Raw genomic sequence first — 20737 nt, forward strand, 5'->3', positions numbered from 1 at the left:
TTTAGATCAATAGGTTGAACCGTCCCATCCTCAATAACCATGTTAGTGCTATACATTAAGCTCTTTGGACAATGCTCTGTTTCATGGGCTAGACGACCACATTTAAAACATATCATCTTCAACCCCTCATATTGTATGCAATAGACTTTACCATTGAGTCGAAACTATGAAAGAAGAGGCCTCGAAATATCGACCTTGACACTTAGTCTAGTGAATTGACCCCGTTCAGCAGAGGCCGTGTTCTTATCGATGCGAATAACCTTTCCCACTTTCGACCCTATCTTTCTTAAAAACATTTCGTTGAAGTACTCGACAGGAAGGTTTGGAATGCGGACCCATGCCGTTAGATATTTGATACTATCCTCAGATGGAATGAAATTATGTATCCATTTGCGGATTTTAAGGTAGTGATCCTCTATCATCCAAGGCCCCTGCGTCATCACAAAATCGTAATCCTGCTTCGTGGAGAATCTTGCAACATAATAATTGCCAGTGAGATCAGTCAAGGTTAGCTTGCCTTTGATTGACCATTTCGCTTGCAATTTTCGCATTAGTGCGAGATAGCCAATCTTTTTGTCGAACATCTTGATGATGATTGAGTGTCGCCATGGCTTTTGGATTAAGGCCTTCTCCTCTTTGGTTAATGAAATTCTGGGACACAGAGCATCCTCTTCATCCTCTTCTGGTGCAATATCATCCTCTGAATCATCTTCAATTTCTTCAAAAAATGGATCCTCCGACGAGCCCTCACCTGAAACAAACCCTTGCACCATTGCCCTATACGACACAGGGGCCGAGATCGACGGGTTTTGTTGAACTCCAGACTCACCCAGAGGCGTAGAGTGGTTGTTAGCAGCAATGACAGTACTCGGGCTTGCTAGGAATTCGTCAATATGCATTGTCTTCCTCTTAGCACTTTTTTGATTTGTATGGGGAGTGAGTATGGATAAAGCTCCATGCTGATCAGAGTTGTGCGAGGAAATGGGTGGTTGGGTGGTCTCCGGCGGGAGACCTGTGGTAGTCTCAGTCATTCAAATTTAGGGAATTTCTCTCTCTAAATTTAGGGATTTTCTCTCTCTTCTTAAGTCTCTGATAAAAACCGTTTACAAATATGAAAATAAAGGGGGATGAAGAGACCAAACACGGATTGGACTTAAGGCTGGGCAGGGTGCTTTAGGTGCGAGCCTATGTGCTACAGTAGCCTCTACCTCAACCAAAAAGTCCGGTTTTGGCTCATTCTTCCCATGTTTTCGACCATGTTATGCATGATTTAGCATGTTATAGTCATGAAACAATTAAGGACATGATAAAAAAGGATTTTTACACCCTCATACTTACATTCTTGGCTTATGGTGAGAAACCGACGTAAGTGTATCAACTCGTTTGGTCGGAAAAGACTCGGTTTAAAACCATTTTAGTAAGTAAAAAGAGTGTTTTGTTAAGTTTAGTGATGGTGTAGTGGTTGAAATGGTCGGTCAAGTGATTTAATGCACGATGATGGTACCAAACAATGTGTAAGGCATGTGTTTACGATCGATAGGTCGTAAACACGTGTCGAATTGTGACTTAGGAAGTCGAGTCGAGATTTTTAAGGGAGAAAAGAGGGGGCGGACACTCGCGTAAGTTCTCAAATGGTGGAATTTGAGGGGTATTTATAGGAGAATGAGTGGTTGTGTGACTTTTGAGCGACGTGGCCACCTGGGCTGCTCCAAGAGGCGCGAGCCACGTCGCACGTCTTCGAGGTGTCTTGTCGCTTTCACACAAATCAATCATGATTTGTTCTATCCTAGGATTTGTATGCACATGTTTGGTACTTGACTATTCATGATCCCGGGAAATCTTAACATGGAAGCATTTGAATGGTTTTTTTTTGTGTTTGACTCGGTTTGACTCGTTGTTGGAGTCGGGATTTGAATTTTGAGTCGGTTTTTGGTCCGGTGTCGGTTTTGACTCTAGTTAGTGTCATTGCGACCCTGTCGTCCTGCATTAAACACTCCAGGTACTTTTGAAAAGTTTTGAAATGTTTTCTTTTCGAAATCGTTTTAAGTTTTCCGACGCAAAGTTGTACACGAACTGTCGATCAAACTCTGCGATTCCAAAGCATGTTGTAGTCCGATAATCATCGGGTGTTTGTTGGAGTTTCAGCAGATACTGGGTATCTACACATACACATTATTGAAACTGAGTAAGATAAACCTATCTTTTAGCAAATCCCGCTAAACAATAAAGCAATCGGGTACAAATATGCTCCTTCAAAAAGTCGCCAACTAATTACGATAATTAAATATAATTACTAACTAATTTAATTAAATTACAATTATATAACTTAATATAATTAAATTCAAATCCCGACTCGTACTGACACCCGAACTCCCTCCTTAGCCTCGAAAACCACCATTACCTACCACCGCTTGCTACTGCCACCATGGGCCACCACCACCGGCCACGGTGGTCCACGGACAGCACCGCTACAACAATAACAACAACAAAGCACGACAACAACAACACCAACACAACACACTCGACACCCTTCCTTTAACACCACGATAACCACCAATGAAGCCACCACCACCACCACAGTGGTCACGGCGTGACTCCACTGCCCAGAGCCGTCCCCACGAGCCACCACCCTAGCCTAAAACCGACAGCACCCCCAACACACACAACACACATACTACTCACACTCCTCCTTTCTTTACACCACCTTACCGCCACCAACACCACCACCCACGACCGCCACCATGGCCTCCACTCAACCCACAACATAACCACCCTACCACCAGCCTAGGTTAGGCCACGAATGTGGGTTAAAAACCCGTTTTAAGATGGTATAAACACAACAACAATAACAACAAGCATATAATAACTCGGTCAATCTCGGTTATTGTTGGTCAAAGAAGTGGTCAATGACGGTCAGAGATGAACCAAGGTTTCTAACCCACATTCGTGGCCTGACTTAGGGTGGTTATGTCGTGGATTGAGTGGAGGCCATGGTGGAGATCGTGGGTGGTGGTGTTGGTGGCGGTTAGGTGGTGTAATGGAGGGAGGAGTGTGAGTAGTATGTGTGTTGTGTGTGTTGGGGTGCTGTCGGTTTTAGGCTAGGATGGTGGCTCGTGGGGACGGCTCTGGGTAGTGGAGTCATGCCGTGACCACTGTGGTGGTAGTGGCTGCATTGGTGGTGTTAAAGGAAGGGTGTCGAGTGTGTTGTGTTGGTGTTGTTGTTGTCGTGCTTTGTTACGATCTCGAGGCGGAGCGACAAAATCTCCCTTGAAATCTCCCTCTTTTCTCTCCTCTCATTTATGTTGATTGTGTTAATATTTTGTGGTGAGGTGAATGGATAAGATGGGTGGATAAGGGATAGGGTGGGTGTATATATATATGGGTAGGATGGTAGTATAAGTATATATATACATGTATCGTATATTATTATTATTATTATCATTACTAACTTATTATTATTATTATTATTATTATTATTATTATTATTATTATTATTACTATTATTATTATTATTCATTTATTATGTCATCTCATACATAACTCGTATGAACAATATTCATAATGAGCTACTATGCCATGATAATTCTTAATGAATCTTTTCTTGAACCAGGAGCAAAAGTTTCATTATAGTCAATGCCGTCTTTCTGATTAAAACCTTTGAAAACAAGTCGAGCTTTATATCGTTAAATTTTTCCGTTGGAGTCACGTTTGGTCTTAAAGACCTATTTAAATCCGACGGCTTTATGGCCTGGAGGCAATTGAACGATTTCCCATACTTGATTACTTTCCATATATTTTTATTCATCTTTCATGGCATCAATACATTTATAAGAATTAACATCCTTAATGGCTTGGGAAAAAGAAATCGGGTCCTGAGTCCCTTGAGATTATATTAGATAAAGCTCGTAATCATCAGGAATAGTCAATCTCCGTTGTCACTGAGATCTTAGTAAAGGCGGTTCTTGTGGTGCTTCATCATCATTATGATTGGTGAGAATCTCGCTCATTATGAAGTTGTTGATCAATTATTTGGTTTTCCTCATTATTGTGAATGGGTTCAAAAATAGGAGGATTTTCAATATCATTCGAAGTTAAGGGTATTTGGATTGGTCCCGTATTTCTTGAATGATCACTTCTTGCTGTTTAGTACTCCCACTGATTTCACCATTCTCATAGAATCTGGCGTTAACGGTTTCAACAATTCTCGTACTATGGTTAGGACAATAAAACCTATATCCTTTGGATTTTTTAGGGTAACCAATAAAGTGACCACCTATTGTCTTTAAATCCAATTTTTTTTCATGTGGATTGTAATTTCTAACTTCAGCTGAGCAACCCCATATTTGGAGATGTGTTAAACTAGGTTTCCACCCTTTCCAAAGTTCAAATGACGTCTTTGGAACGGACTTACTTGGAACTCTATTTAAGATATAAACAGTTGTTCATAATGCATCCATCCATAACGATATAGGCAAGTTAGCCTGACTTATCATGGATCTCATCTAACCATTTCCATATATGTAGGATTTCGCCTTTCAGCTACACCATTCTGCCATGGAGAACCAGGCGTTGTGTATTGAGTTCCTAGTTTTTGGAGAAGTTTAGCAAAAGGTCCAGGATGTTGTCCTATCTTGTAATACCTTCCATAAAATTCACCACTTTTATCAGATCTAATGATTTTCACTTTGTTTTCTTATTGTCTTTCAACCTCGGTAATGTATGCTTGTACAGCATCCAGGGATTGAGATTTTTCATGCAATAGATAGAGATAATAATAACGTGAATAATGATCGATAAAAGTAATGAAATATTTTTCTCCTCCAAAAGTTGGTACATCAAAAGGTCCACAAATATCTGTGTGTATAATTTCAAGAAGTTGAGTACTTCTTGTGGCTCCTTTCTTTGTGGTTTTTTGTTGTTTTTCCTTTAATACAATCAACATAAGCTGTAATTTCAGTAAAATTAATGTCTGATAGAACACCATCTTTTACTAAACTTTTTATTCTTTGGTCATATATATGACCTAGTCTTTTATGCCACACGAAGTAAGAATCGTTTTTGGATGACTTACATTTTGTTTCTTTATTATGCAAGGTGAGACAAATTTCAGCATCATTATGTTTAAGATGAAGTTTATAAAATCCAGCTATTAATATTCCACAACCAATAAGGTTAGAATTTTCAAATAAACTGAATTTTTTATTGCCTATTTCAAATGAATATCCAAACTTATCAAGTGCGCCTACAAAAATCAAATTACGAGAAATAGACGGAACATAAAGAGTTTGACATAAGTCTAACTGGTAACCGGTATCTAAAATTAGATGAAAAGTTCTAACAGCTTTAACTGGAGCTTTACATCCATCGATATTGAACAGGTCCTTTAACTTTCGCTTCATAAGGTAGGTGAAGAGGCAAATGCTCCATGGAACTGAAAAAAGACGGGGGAAATATCTTCTCTAACTTGCATATTATCTCTGCAATGTTTGACTCCAGACGTTCCATAGAATCAAGTCTAATCGTAGAAGTACAAAGGTCTCTAAAAAATTGGCTTATCTCAATTATTGCATTCCAATGACCTGTCGGGAGCAACTCTTTCAAGGCACCAGGGAGTAGTCGTTCCATAAAGACATGACAATCATGACTTTTCATGGAATATAACACCATCTTTTTATGGTCAACACACCGACTCAAATCTGATGCATAACCATCCGGGAATTTTAAATTATCAACCCAGTCACATAGAGCCTTTTTCCCCGCGGTTGATAAAACAAACCTAGATGATATGGGCCGTTTATAGCAAAGTTCATTAAAGTCTTCTATATCCTTAGGGCCAAATTTAGTTTTACCTGGTACATCCATCATGGTGTTGATAAGTTGTTCAAAAAAAATTTTTCTCAATGTGCATAACGTCCAAGTTGTGTCGAATCAGCATTGTTTAACAGTAGGGAAGTTCCCAGAATATGCTTTGTTTCCACCAACCTTCATTCTGATCTTTCAATCTTTTCAATTCTTGATCAGAAGCATCAACTATTTTAGACAAGTCTTTTACGGATTCCCACACTTCATCACCCGTTAGTTTCGATGCGGCTATGTGATTCTCAGTTTTTCTGTTTTTAAGAAAATTCTTACAATTGTCGCGGAAAGGATGGTCAGGTCTTAAGAACTCACGGTGACAATCAAACCAACAAACCTTTTTGCTATTTTTAAGCCAAAAAGATCTATGATCATTTTCTGGACAATAAGGACAGGCACGTTATCCACTTGTGGACCAACCAGAAAGCATGCCATATGCCGGGAAATCGTTGATCGTCCACATTAATACAGCCTTTAATTGAAAATTTTGTTTCTTAGAGACATCGTAGGTGTCCACGCCGGTCTCCCAAAGTTGTTTCAACTCTTTGATCAACGGTTGGAGGAAAACATCTAAATTTGACTTAGGGTTCTTAGGACCGGGAACTAGCACAGATAAGAACAAAAATTGTCTCTTCATGAATAACCAAGGGGATAAGTTGTACGGTGTCACAATCACTGGCCAACAAGAGTATTTCGTCCCAAACAGCCCAAAAGGTTGAAATCCATCCGTACACAAACCTAGCCTAACATTCCGGGGTTCACTTGCAAAATCCGGATGCTCTCTATCGAAATGCTTCCACGCTTCTCCATCACTTGGATGTGCCATTGTCCCCCTTTCTCTTAATCGTTAGGTTTTTGTAGTGCCAACTCATCTCACCTGCTATGTGTTTGGTTGCATATAGTCGTTGTAACCTTGGCGCAAGCGGGAAATAAGTTATTGGTTTACATGGAATTCGCCTCCCACTTGAATTCTTTTTACCTTTATATCGAGATGCATGACACTTTGTACATTCTTCAAGATTAGAATAATTTTCCTCCCAGAAAAGCATGCATCCATTGAGACATGCATCAATCTTTTTATGGGGAAGTTGGAGTCCCTTCAGAACTTTTTTAATGTCATTAAAATTGCACGCCATTTGATTTTCCTTTGGAATTTTGTCACCAACGAACGACACAAAATCATTAGCGCATCTAAGAGATATGTTGTTCTCACATTTGAGTGATAACAACCTAGCAGCTGCTTGCAACAAACTCATATCACTTCCCCCAAACACCGGCTGTTCGGCTTGCTCTAACATTTTAAAGAACGAAGAAACTTGGGGGTTCGGGGTTTCATAACGCACTTGTTCATCGTTAAGGTCATCAGGATTAAGTCTTTCCTCCAAAATTTGGTCAACAGTATCACGCAATGCATTTTCCACGAACTCACGGTAAGGATTCTCACTAGCATTTGTACTAGGTAGTTTCTCACCGTGATATGTCCATACATAATAATTATCGGCGAAACCATTCGACCAGAGATGAATTTGAACATATGCTTCCTTTTAAAACCTAGGTTTTTGCATTTCTTACACGGACACCTCATTTCACCTAAATTCTTGTACTCACTACTTCCTTCCGCGAATTTAATAAACTCTTTCACCCCCTCTGCAAATGCTTTCTTGGGTTTCTTTTTTTCGTCTAATCTTTCATACATTCACTGTCGTTCTAATCTTTTCATGTTATTATGTATCTACACATTTATATATGTCATTAAAAAAGATAATAACCTAACAACAATCAAAATCAAGAATAATACACAATAATTTAACATTTTAACCAATATAAATATTGTATTTCTTTGAATTGGGTCCTTATCACTCCAACCTAAACTCATCAATGTACGTTTCAAGTCACTAGCAAACATGTACTTGTGATTTATTAATGAGGAAAAAATTTCGGCAGCAATTCGCATCCGTTCTCCAAATACACAATGTAGAATAAATAATTACTCTACATATGCATTTAGAGAACATTAAAGGAATTGTCACCAAACTCTTTTCTCATTAACAAATCACAAGCACATGTTTACTACCTAAGTGACTTAAAGACAGTCCCAAAACGGGGACTATTCAAAAATTACTCCTAGTGTGTAATTTTTGAACGGGTACTAGGTCAATTATGAACAATAATTTTAACAATATTAAAAAAACATACAACAATGACTACTTTTATTTTCAAATAACAAAAACTAACATGAATAATTTTTCATTTTACATATCTAGTCTAATTATCATTTTAAAAACTAACATGAATAATTTTTTAATGTACATATCTAGTCTAATTATCATTTTAAAAACATTAACATTTCACAAAATTTAACAATAATCTAATTAACAAAAAAAGATGCATACATTAAAACCGTCACAACATACATTTAAACAAAATTGGCTTCTATCCTAAGTCAACATGCATCAACATCAACAATAATTCAACAATAATTAAAACAATAACTAATATTCTAATTCAATTAAGATAATTAAACAAAAAAACTTAAAAGGAGAATACCTAATTAGCTCCACAAAGAAAAAAAATGAAAAAGAAGGATGAGAAAGAGGAAAGGTGACGGCGGTGGCGGCGACAGGAGGCGGTAGGGGTGGCGGCGGCAGGGGCGGCAGTAGGAGGCGGCGGCGGGAGGCTATGGAGAAAAAAAAATTAAAAACAATTAAAGGAAAAGGAAAAAGAAAAAGGACAAAAGAAGAAAAACAAATAAAATTACCTTATAATGATGGCGACGGCATGGTGGTGTTGTTGGTGGTGGTGGTGGCACCGGAAGTGGAAGAGGGTGGTGGTGGTATCGGGTTTTAGGGTGGTGGAGGAGGGTTTGGCGATTTTTAATTTGGGGGAAAATTGGTAAAGTGATATGGAATGATCCCGTGTTTGAGATAAAAGGAAGGACTGACGGAAATCCCGTCAGTTAAATAGGATTCCTGACGGAAATTCCGTCAGTATTTCTAAAAAACTGACGGAAATTCCGTCACTGACCAACTTTATCAGACCAATAATGCATAACTTGTACACGTCACATAATTTGGAAAACTGGCGGAATTTCCGTCAGTTGTTTTCTAATTCCTGACGGAATATCCGTCACTGTGTCAATTATTGTGACAGACTTTAATATATGGTTTTTCAAAAAAAAATAAACATGTGACGGAAATTCTGTCAGTTTTTTCAATTGCCATACAGCTGTCATGCACTGTTGGGTGTGGCAGCCAATGACGGAAATTCAGTCAGTTTTTTTGGAAATACTGACGGATATTTCGTCACATGTTTTTTAGCGCCATTGACTTTGTCAACGCGCCAATTACTCGTGACGGAAAATCCGTCAGAAATTGTTACTGACGGAAATTCCGTCAAATATCCGTCAGTATCCTGAGTTTTCTGACGGCTTGTTTTTTTCATCGGTATGACCGTCACTATGCCGCGTTTTTCTTGTAGTGTGAGCTCCACTATTGGGGCCTGGTTCTCACCCTCCGTGCTTGCTGGTATGCTTGATTGCTGTCTCAGGATGTCTATCTGTGCCCAGAGCTCCCTGTTCCTTCACGTTGCTTGAGCTTCTGCTTCTTTTGATCCTCCCACATGTTTTCCATCACTTTCTGCAAGTTTTCCATACCACTAAGCAGGGTTTGTGTCGGACTTGGCGGTGGGGTGAGATTTGAGCTTCCAGGTCCCCTATCTGATTTGGAATGCGTTGCAACGGCAGGAGTCCTAGGAGGTAAGGTGACTTTAGCTAAGTGTGTGGTTCTTGATGTGTGTCCAGGTGCCTGAGTTTGAGCCGTTGATGCTGGATTCTGGATAGGATTTGGTGGTATCGATCAGCAGCTGACTACTTCCTGACCCGGCTGATGATGTTTGCTTGCCTCCGTCCATTCTGTATCGAGTAATTAACGATGACGACCACAATGCCCCACAGTGGGCGCCAAACTGTTTTGGTATTTTTCTACCGAATTAGGTTAAATTAGGTCAAAGTGGTCTTATGCGTTGTATATGGATTATGTCGTTTGTATGAATGGAAAGTAAAGATGTAAATAAGGATTAACACAAGATATTTTGGTGACGCGGAAAACCCAATGTGGGAACGACCGCGGGAAGAGACGGTTACCTTCCAATAATTGCACTAGCTTTAAATATGAGGACGATTACAAGAAAGATGGCACGGCAATTTAGCTAGTACAATGCGTTATGTCTATGTGTTGGTCTCTGAATGAATCTTTCTCCTCATTCTCCTTGTCTATTTATAGGATCAAAACCCTAACAAGATCTAGTTCCCTTGCACGGCAAGGAAACCTATATCCGGATCTTATGGACTTCTTTCCATAATTTGTTATCGAGGATTCTATTCTCCCTGATCTCCCTGAAATCTCCTTGAGATCTCCCTGATCCCTTTAGCTCGTGGACCCCTTATGGACATCAAACCACTTGGCCCAATTTATTATGCAAGTTTTGATGGACCTATTTCTCCATTGGCCCAATACGCAGAATTTGGCCCAAACACCCTCCAAAATTATAAAAAGTAAATACATGATTAATACAAAGGGATTACTGCATTATGTTTTGTTTGAGCATTAGATAGGAATGCTATAATTCATTTGTTTCAAATCTGATGTTGGAATCGAAATTTTGACTGCATGTGCCTCCTAATAACTACGCTATCTTTACACCAACATTAATTGCTGATGTTTGTTAGTGCTTCTATGGATTGACACTTATTTTTTCTTTCATATTTGTCATCAATTCTTTAGGTAAATTAGTTCTATATGGCTGCATATCGTTTTATGGGGGTGAAAGACAGCCAATTGCTTGCTCTGCATAAGCAGCCCAACAAACAACTCGTCCGGACTGATCTTGTGAATTAGTTACCTTTTGGATTTATAAGATGGATACGTTTTAAGCTCTATGCCTCTCTAATTAATTAATTCATCAAAGCAGCACCTCTTTTAATTTAACTAAGCAGCCGCCTTCTGCTTAGTCGTCAAGTACGCATCTGGTTACACGGAGATTCTTAGGCTCACAACATTGTGCTTCATTTCCATTTCTGTTTTTCATAACTTTTAATTATCAATAATTTTGTTTGTTTATATATTAGGATTATTTAATGAGAATACTCTAAACAATGAGGGTAATGCTCAAAATACTCCAGACTTTATTTTAAATACCAATAAAACCAAGTAATATCCCCCTTCGCTAATATTGCACTAGGGTGACCAATTACCTGCTATGCAGGTAAACTTTTTTCACACACCTCATTTAACCTCTCCTCTACTTTTCTTTTCCTTGTTACCTTTTACTTCTTCTGCTACCTTTCACCCAATCCCCATTAAAGCTTGATCCTCACCAAGCACTTCTTAAATTAATTTTCTCTTACCAATAAATATTGGCTAGAAGAGAATGTCGAAGAATCTCCGGTCGGCAGATTCACCCGTGAAATTAGAATTAAGGTCTGAAATTAGAGATTTGCGTTTGGAATTGGGGATTTAGGGTTCTTATTGTCTGAAAAAGTAGGCAAAATCTTTATTCTTAACTATCTCTACACTTTTCTGTTTATTTGATCTTCAAAATTGTCGTTTAAATTAAAGCCAGGAAAATGGAGTTCTATCTGTAGGTCTCTATCTCCACTTAGTTGCAAATTTCAATTACATTTGAACAGCAAAAGTGAAGCAACTTGGTGCAATCATGGTGCACTCATCATTCTCCTATTCTTGGTAAATCATTCGGTGAATCGTTAAATTTGATTGGAAAATGGGTTTTGAAATTGTTGATGTGGGTTGTTTTTATTGCATTGATTGATTTGATGTTCACCTTCGGATTACGTAAATCATTCGGTGAATCGTTGGATTCAAGCGAGTGAGGGAATGGTTTTTGCCATAGCATGCTTTTAGAAAAAGGCGAAGACCGCTTTTACTGAGAACATTTATATGAAATATAAGAGAGTTAAAATTTGAAAAAGGAAAAAATAGGTAAAGGAAGCAGATGAAGAATGGAAAAAAAAGAAAGGAGTCAAGGAAGAAGATGAAGAATAATAAAGGGAAAAAGAGTGGGCCAGCGGAAAAATGACCTGCTACAACAAGTTAACAAAGCACGGATTCTATTTAAAGTGAAGGAAGACATTAGTTAGTTTTATTGGTAGTTAAATTCGAGTTTGGAGTATTTTAAGCAGCATCCTTATTTAATACTTTTAGATTTTTAAGTTCAGATTTATTATTGGGTTTTTTGTCAAATACAACCTTTCAAAAATTTTTTTTTCCAAACACCACCTTTAAGAAAAAAAAAGTTTGTAAAACAAAACCTTTAATAAATTTTTTGTTGTCAAACACGACATTTTGGCCGAAGGACTTAACATTTTGTAATGGGGTAACTTTTAGTCGATGTTTGAGATAACAAACGATGTCGGTTTGAGGCGTTTATAGACTCGTTGGAAATGTGGAAATACAAGCTTTCCAGAGGTTATCAATATGTTGGTCAAAGGCGGCCTTATGTGGGGTCTACTGTTGTGTAATGTAAGGTTGGTCGGAGAGATTAGCGAGTGGTCGGGGATTTTTAGTGGCTCTTTTAAAGAGGTTATGATGCTTTGTTTGGTCTGAAAATTGGTATGTAGGTAGCGGGGAGTGTAAGGCAGGCCGTAGTTGTGTTGTTTTTTGTGGTTGTTTGTTGTAAGTGGTGGTTTGAGGTGAGTGAATTCACCCACAAAAAAGAAATCCTACTTTGACATTCTTTTGAATGTTTTTTTACCTTCAAATTAACTCTCCTCGAACCACCACTTGTAACCAACAACCACAAAAAATAACACAACTACGGCCTACCTTACACTCCCCGCTACCTACATATCAATTTTCAGACCAAACAAAGCATCATAACCTCTTTCAAAAACCCACTAAAAATTCCCGACCACTCGCTAATCTCTCCGACCAGCTTTACTTTACACAACAATAGACCCCACATAAGGTCACTTTTGACCATCGTATTGATAATCCATGGAAAGTTTGTATTTTCACCTTTCCAACGAGTCTAAGAACACCTCAAACCGACATCGTATGCTATCCCAAACATCGATTGAAATTTACCCCATTGCAAAATGCTAAGTCCTTCAACCAAAAAGTCATGTTTGACAACAAAAAATTTATTAAAGGTTGTGTTTTACAAACTTTTTTTAAAGGTGGTGTTTGGAAAAAAAAAATTTAAAGGTTGTGTTTGACAAAAAACCCTTTATTATTAGACATTTGTGTTTGTGCTTTGTAGTGTTGCTTCTACCTTTTGCATCTTTAGTTACAAAGTAATCTATTAAAATCCTTTCATAGATAAGAGCAACAATTTTTATTTTCTAAATGTTGACATGCAGGTAGTATGGCTCAGAGTTTGTTTTCAATTACCTCCTCATTTGAACACCTTTAGTTAAAATACAGTAATGATGATCTAAAAGATAAAACTTCAGTATAAATGCCAGGTTTAGCTGCAACATAGATAAGATGTGAAAATGTCAGCGGGCACAAAACACAATAATATATAGGGTTATTTAATGAGAATACTCTACAATCAGGTAAGTTCCACAAATATGAGTTCATTTACCACTTACTTTTTATGTATGTTTATTTTGCAAGGGGAAATATAAGATATAGAATACGCCAATCATATGCACATTCAACTATAGGTCCAATCCTTTAAATTATACGCGTATCTCATTTCATTTTCATTCTTTAGCTTTAATTTTGGTCAAATTTACTTTCATTTTTACACAGTAAAAGAAAAATCTTTAAACCATTCTAATTGTACTCAGATTACAGCTCGAGTAGAACCAGAACCAGTGAAAGCAAAACCAGCGAAAACAGAAGATGTTTCCACGCCCACGACTCCGAAGGAATATTGCTTCCTTCTTGAGCCTCAAAGACACACGATAATCAATTTATCGAGTCTAACAAAACTGGAGAAGGAAGCTTTTATCTTGCACACCAAAGAACCAGTTGCATGCCTGCATATAACCAACTCTAAATAGCCATCCTCAATGTCTGCGTTTTACAAACCATCCCAACATAGTACAAATTTTTGTTTAAACTCCGTCTCAGATGACGCATAGCCCAGGGGCATAATGTTTTTGTTAAGATCCAAGGGATGCAGCATACTGTACTGCTGGATGTTATTGACTTGCCAGACGACTTTTTTTGCAGGAGTATTGACAGTATGATAATACTTGTACGCAAGAAAATCCTATAAAAACATGTAGGCTTAAGTGTGTTTTGTATATATATGGCAACATTTGATCTACTATTAATGTTTTAGCAAAGATGATCACACCATAATGCTCATCTTAAGAAATATACGTTTCACAAAACCTTAGACGATACAGCCCGAGCAAAGCCGGGCCCCAAAACTAGTTGAAATAAACAAGAAAAATTAACCCAATAACCCACCCGTAAGTCACATATCCACCCTCCTCTTTAGTCCTAAACCCCAACCTAATCTCACTCTAACCACCACCAAGGAGGCGCCGATGACAGACGAACCCACGCATATACACCTCAATCCCGAATCTCTCCTAACACTATCAACCACCATACCCGTCGAGAAACCCGGGCCACTCCGGGACCTGTAGCCCATTATCGTCGGCGAACCATTTTACCCCAAATCTGCAATTAAACTCCTTCGATGTCGTCATCAATTTCGTACGCACCACCACCATAAACTTATCGAAATCGGTGCCGCATATCACTGTTGTGTCGCCATCGGTGTTTCGTCTGATATTTTGCCAATAATGTCGCCGGCAGTGTTGACATGGGTTGGTGTTGTTATTGGCGTTGGCGTTGGTGTGGGTGTTAGCAGGAGCTTGGTGGTGATTGGTTTTGGAGGACTTGATGAGGGAAGGGAGGTAACAAATCGAGGTAAAAGAAGAAAAAGATGGATCCACCGTCTAATTACCTAAAGCTTACCTGCGGTATCACGTCAAATTTGGACGAGTTCAATCTACTCACCTTTTTTTTTTTTTTTTTTTTTTTGAAGGGAAAACGAGGGATACTTATATTAAATCAATCTCCACCAGTGCCAAAATAGCATCCGCGAAGTTTTCAGTATACATTGATTCCCCTACTGAGGTACACAGTCTAGCCACCGTATGCGCGACCGTATTACCTCCTCGTTTCACATGAGACCAAACACAGGAAGAGAAAAAATTTGCAGAGAAAATGATATCAGAGATACATAGTCCCGAAGGAGCTCTAGTGACTCGGTGGCCTTTCACTGCATCAATTATCGTCTTCGCATCGCTCTCCATAATCACGTTTCTCGATCCCATTCTCGTTGCTATCTCCACCCCGTAATCCAAAGCTTTGGCTTCTGCAATAGATGGCTCCCAATATGCTCTTACCCGTTTACATCCTACCACAACCACTTTCCCATCCGCATCACGCCCCACAACCCCTAGACCAATCTCTCCGTTCTCGAAAACAGCTGCATCCGTGTTATACTTCAGGACTCCCTCCCTCGGCCTTGACCACGCACCTCCCTCCCTTTGCGTGCTATTATGAGAACTCCCACTCACTTCACTCTTATAATGGACATAATCTAGAGCCATTCTAACCATCCCCATAACAACAATTCCTACATTTGGACATTCCTCTTCGAAGGTGCGCAAATTTCGTACTCACCTTATTTTTCCATACTTCTTTAAAAATCCTAAAGTCTTTACTAACAGTATTTTATATTGTCTATTATCTATTTTACCCCTTTGCCTTTTCTATGTTATTATCCATACTTTTTGGTTATACCTTTATCTTTATCTTTGTCTCTGTCCTGTTTTCTTATCTTTCTCTGTCCTTATCTCTAATTTTTCTGAGAATTGGTTTATTGCATATTTACTGAGCTTCTCTTGTTTCTTCTTTTTCGTCTATGGCTGCTATCTTCTTTTTTTTTTGGCTCACTGAACGGTCAATTCATAGGTTGATATTTCTTATCTTATCTTTACTGTATTTTCTTGCCTTTTTCTATTTTATTTATATTTATTATTCTTTTGATTACTATTATATACTTACTGAGCTCCTCTTGTTTCCAGTTTTCGTCTATGGCTGCTATACTTTAATTTTTCCAGTGATTGGTCAATTCACAGGTCAATATTTATTGTCTTTTCTGATTTTCTTGCTATATATTTTATTACTTTAAGTGTTTTTGTTTTTTTTCGTGTGTTTTCTTTCTCTTTTGTTGATGCCTTGAGGAATTGATGTGTTCAGCTGCATGCATGTGGGATTTTTCCTGAGTTTGGCGCATGGATTACACGTGGTTGGTGCCTTGATTAGGCTGGCTCATGGTGTCTTCGTCTGCAATGAGGGTATGATTTGTTGTTTATTAGGTTCGTTATTTGTCTGAATATGTATTATTTTAGGTTTGTTGCGTTTGTATGGATCCTTTGCATGTGGTGTTGTTTAACATCTGATTAATAATTGGGTTGTTTGAATATGTAGACCATTTTATACTGTGACTTAAGACGGTCTTATTCAATAGTTTGTGGTCTTGGTAGGTTTGATTATACAAATTTTATATGAAAATTGATCATAATCCAATTTACTCTTGAATTTGTTAATATGCTTTAGTGATTTAATCGCTGTACATGATCCTAATTTTAATTACCAAAAAAAATTAATTTTGGAGTTGTGGAATTGATTGTTTTATTTTTATTTTTGGAACTTCTGTTGCATTGATTGTAGTAATTTAGTGATGCAAGTTTTCAGACAACAGTAGCAATTTGAAATTGAATTGGTGGGCATAAAGTATGGAAATTGATCATTTAAATACACTTATTGCTTATTTGAAAAGTGAGATGGTGAAATCATGACACCAGAACCTGTTAATTTAACCTTGCTGGAATCAATCTACTTAACCTGTCAAAACACGGAACCTGATTATGTTAGAAATTAGAACATATGAGATTGAAGGTGCAATTTTTCTGGTTTGCTATAGCCTACCAATCTAGAAAGTACAAATAATTAGTATTCTTAGTGTAGTACTGCGTTCCAGTTATTTTACAGATTATATTTAAGAGCTTGTTAGTATTGATCATGGGTTTTCGACGGAAATTGATTTCATGGGTTTTTTATTTGACGATGTTTTGTCTATTATTTCAACTATGTTATTCTAACAGAAAGGAATTTGAACTTGTAGAATCTGAGGCCTGCTTTCTCAAAGGAATGTCCACCTGCCATGAAAGCTTTAATTGAACAATGTTAGTCCTTACAACCTAAAAAGAGGCCGGAGTTTTCGTAGGTGATACAGCTTCTTGCTTAACCGTCGGAGTACAGTGACTTGATCCGTTGGATGATGGAAACTGTAGGCGGTGATGAAATCGATAATTGTTTGATGAAACTGGTTAGGTTACAATCTAAGTCCAACTGCATATGACGCTTTAATATAAATATATTATTGACTGACACTGTTCGATGAATGTGTTCAGAGAGTCAATCCTAAAAGGATGCTTGATAGTGTTTATATTGGTTGCAGAGCTGGATTTTCGGGTGACAGACCAAGGGCAACTCTTAAATTGCTTCAAAATGTTGAGAAATTCAACTATCTTTTATTTGAATGCCTTGCTGAGCGTACTCTAGCTGACCGCTACAAAGAGAAGCAGTCAGAGGGAGATGGTTAAGATCCACGCAGTATGACTTTTTACATTCACAGTTTCTAAACCATGGATCTCACAGTAAAAAGTAGCGTAAAGTCCGTAAACAATTTAATGAGACATTCTGCTTTACATGATCCACGCACCGAATTTGAAATGGATGATTAGTGAATATGGAATGGTCTTGTGGTGTGGTTTCCTGTCCTTTTCTCGAGACTTCATTTTGCCTTTTGTCTTGTTTATTATTTGTAGTTCCATATATCAATTAATTCCTTGATATTATTTGGCTCGAACTATTCATTTAATGGTTAGTAACATTACTTTGCTTCTTCATATTGCTTTCAGATTCATTAACTTTAGGAGTTCAGACACAATAGTTTGTCCAGTATAATGAATAGTTTGTCAAGCTTACTTGCATATGTTGAGAATCTTTGTGCCCTCCCATTTACGCCTTAATCACTGTTTCTTAATTATTGTTGTACCAAGACATTATTTGCATTTTGGGGTCCAAAAAACCAGCAATAGTGATTTTCAATTTCCATGATAGGATTAGGATATGTGTAAGATTAGGATCGTCGGCGGACGTTTAACATAGGATTTGGCCTTTAGGTCTCATGAGCTACTAATCATTTGATGTATACACATTTAATAACCATTTGTGCGCGAGTTTTTTTAATCAGTTGAATCCTTGCCACAGGATTGACGATATTCAGCAGCATCGAGGTCAGATTACTAGATTACTATTAAGCCTTTACTTCACAACCAGACTTCAGGAAAAGGTAATGTACAAGTATGACTTTTAAGAACCAACTCATTGTTCCCTAATTGTCTTTAAGATATGTATACAGTTGTGTTAATGTACAAATATTTGTTAACGTTAGTTCCCTAATTGTCTTTAAGATATGTATACAGTTTGAGTTATTCCTTATTTGCTTCTTTTCATCTTTACTCTACTTTTTCTAAAGATAATTCTTTGTATAATTCAAGTCTTCGAATCTTTTTAAACGTGTTCAAAGCTATGTTACTTCACTTCTTCATTTTCGGGCCCGTATACCCCAACATTCTAGATTATGGGTATGGAATTGTACACAGCTCAAGTCTCATGCCACTCTGACACTTCTCTTGAAAGAGTAAAAAAGGGAGGCCACGTGATGACTGTTGTTCACGTAAGAGTTTCATGAGATGATGGGGAAGTTATTTGTTAACTCTACAATTTTCATTGACAAATGACACGTGAAAAACGTTGATGTCCACTCTTTTTGTTTTCCTGCATTTGCCCACTTTCAACGCTCCCAGGTTTTTCATCTTTGACTTGAACATTCCTTAATTCTCGTATGTTTTAGATCGCCAAGCGCTTTATTGACACTGCATTACATTATGGAAAAGATATGGACATTGGTAGAGGACCTCAAGGGCCCTTTGATCACTTTATGAAGCTTAAATCTGTGGCTGGTAGATCAATTGCACCTCGGTTATTCAAGCCGGAAGATTTATTCCTATATGCTGTTACAGATTCTAGAATGAATACAAAATGGGACCGTTCAATGGCTGATGCTGTCAGAGCTGCTATAGAAGGAGGGGCTACCATTGTTCAACTAAGTTTTGTACAACTCCTACTGTTTTAGCAAACAAGTTTTTCTTTATACGGAGAAAGACTTTAAGGCAATTCTCATTTTCCTTCAATAACTTGGCTGTTTGAACTTGATTATGAGTTCTGCTTGCTGTGATACTCTTTATAGTTTGTTTTTTGTTTACTAATTTAACACAGTTTGGATAAACTTTCAAATTTCCTATTCGTTTTCTATGTTAAAATACGACCTCTGATTGCTTTTGGGGGAGGGGTAGTCAGTTTATGATGTGACAATCTTCACATTCATTTTTTTTTGGTAAATGGAGTAGTCATCACATCTGTTTACTGTGTCTTTGTCATTGTCTTGTTACTGTGTCTGTGTCATTGTATAGCCTGAAACATTTGTAATAAAATTCAGTATAATATTTTAGCTGTGCTATACTGACAATATTTACATTCATTTTTTTGGTAAATGGAGTAGTCATTACATCTTTTTACTGTGTCTTTGTCATTGTCTTGTTACTGTGTCTTTGTCATTGTGTACTTATGGCTTTTGGCTATAAATAGCTGTTGCTTTTGGTCAAGAAATATGCAACCAAAACTTGTAAGAAATCCAGCTTAAGACCAGTTTAAATCCTCTTGTACCATGCCTTCTTATTATTTTTCTCGTCCCTATACATGTGTCTTTGCAAACATGCCTTTTCATGAGCAAGGTGGACAAGCAGTATGTAAAAGTTTCAGTAGGCTTAAGTCAATTTTAGTTGAAATGGGTTATCCTGTAGCTAGAGTGAAGCCTGTATGGGGTCTTGAGGGGTTTATGAAGGCCGTATTGGTGGAGTTCGGTACTCAGTCTTGCCATTGTCATGCTGATTTCAAACTTGCGAAGATGTTTGCACTTAAGGGTCGTTCTCGTGATGATTTCTTTATGCAAGATGTGGGTGGTGGTCGTAACCCTTATGGCTGGGTAGGTATTAGTGATGATGATAACTATTACTTTACCACGCTTATTGATTGGGTTCAGGTTCCATATGCTGTTAGGTTTGAGGCAGAAGTTGATGCGAATGCTGAAGATCATGACGTGTATAGTGCTGTTGTTGCGGTTATCCGTTCTATTTATCCTTGAATAATGTCTGTTGTAGTGTGCCTTTTTAAGGTTTTATTGCTTCTGTTGTTATGGATGTTGTTGTAGTGTGCCTTATATATATGGATGTAGCGGCTGTCAGTTTTTTTTTTTCCCAGTAGGTCTCCTCTTTGTAGTTGACTCAGTGGTTATTATAATGTAATGTGTGCCATTTCTATCAGTTTTTTAATGACGGCTAGCTTTCCTTCTTTTACTTATCCTTTCTCTGATGCTTGCTTTTATAAAAGTTTATACTGAACATATTCACAGCCATGTTTCTGTCTCGTTTCTATGTCGCAGAGGTGTGATGAATTTTTTCTGTTTGAAATGTCACTAGATACTTATGATCTCGTTATCTCAAGCAAATCATTGAGAGGTCCATATTTGTCTAATAAACATCTAGAAAATAATATAATTGGGGAAATAATGCTGATTAATTAGCATATTCAATTAATGGTCCTATATATTGTGCAGTACATTCTCAAGTTCTGTTTGAGTATATGTAGCAATAATTGTACGCCTGTCTGAGATTTTAATTGTCATATTGCAGCAAGTTTGC

General features: G+C 37.7%; 1 long non-coding RNA gene across 2 annotated transcripts; it reads left to right on the forward strand.

The window, feature by feature from the left end:
- Positions 1-13625: 13625 nt before the first annotated feature.
- Positions 13626-19266, forward strand: LOC141626241 (uncharacterized). Of its 2 annotated transcripts, none has more exons than XR_012535855.1 (7): positions 13626-14765; positions 15932-15985; positions 16107-16204; positions 17035-17238; positions 17371-17525; positions 18186-18267; positions 18832-19266. It is a non-coding gene; the product is annotated as an uncharacterized LOC141626241 (long non-coding RNA). The 2 variants fall into 2 exon arrangements; XR_012535854.1 differs by lacking the exon at positions 13626-14765 and adding an exon at positions 15581-15818.
- The last annotated feature ends 1471 nt before the right edge of the window (positions 19267-20737 follow it).

The sequence above is a fragment of the Silene latifolia genome, chromosome Y (genome assembly GCF_048544455.1).
Source record: "Silene latifolia isolate original U9 population chromosome Y, ASM4854445v1, whole genome shotgun sequence".
In the NCBI taxonomy this organism is placed as follows: domain Eukaryota; kingdom Viridiplantae; phylum Streptophyta; class Magnoliopsida; order Caryophyllales; family Caryophyllaceae; genus Silene; species Silene latifolia.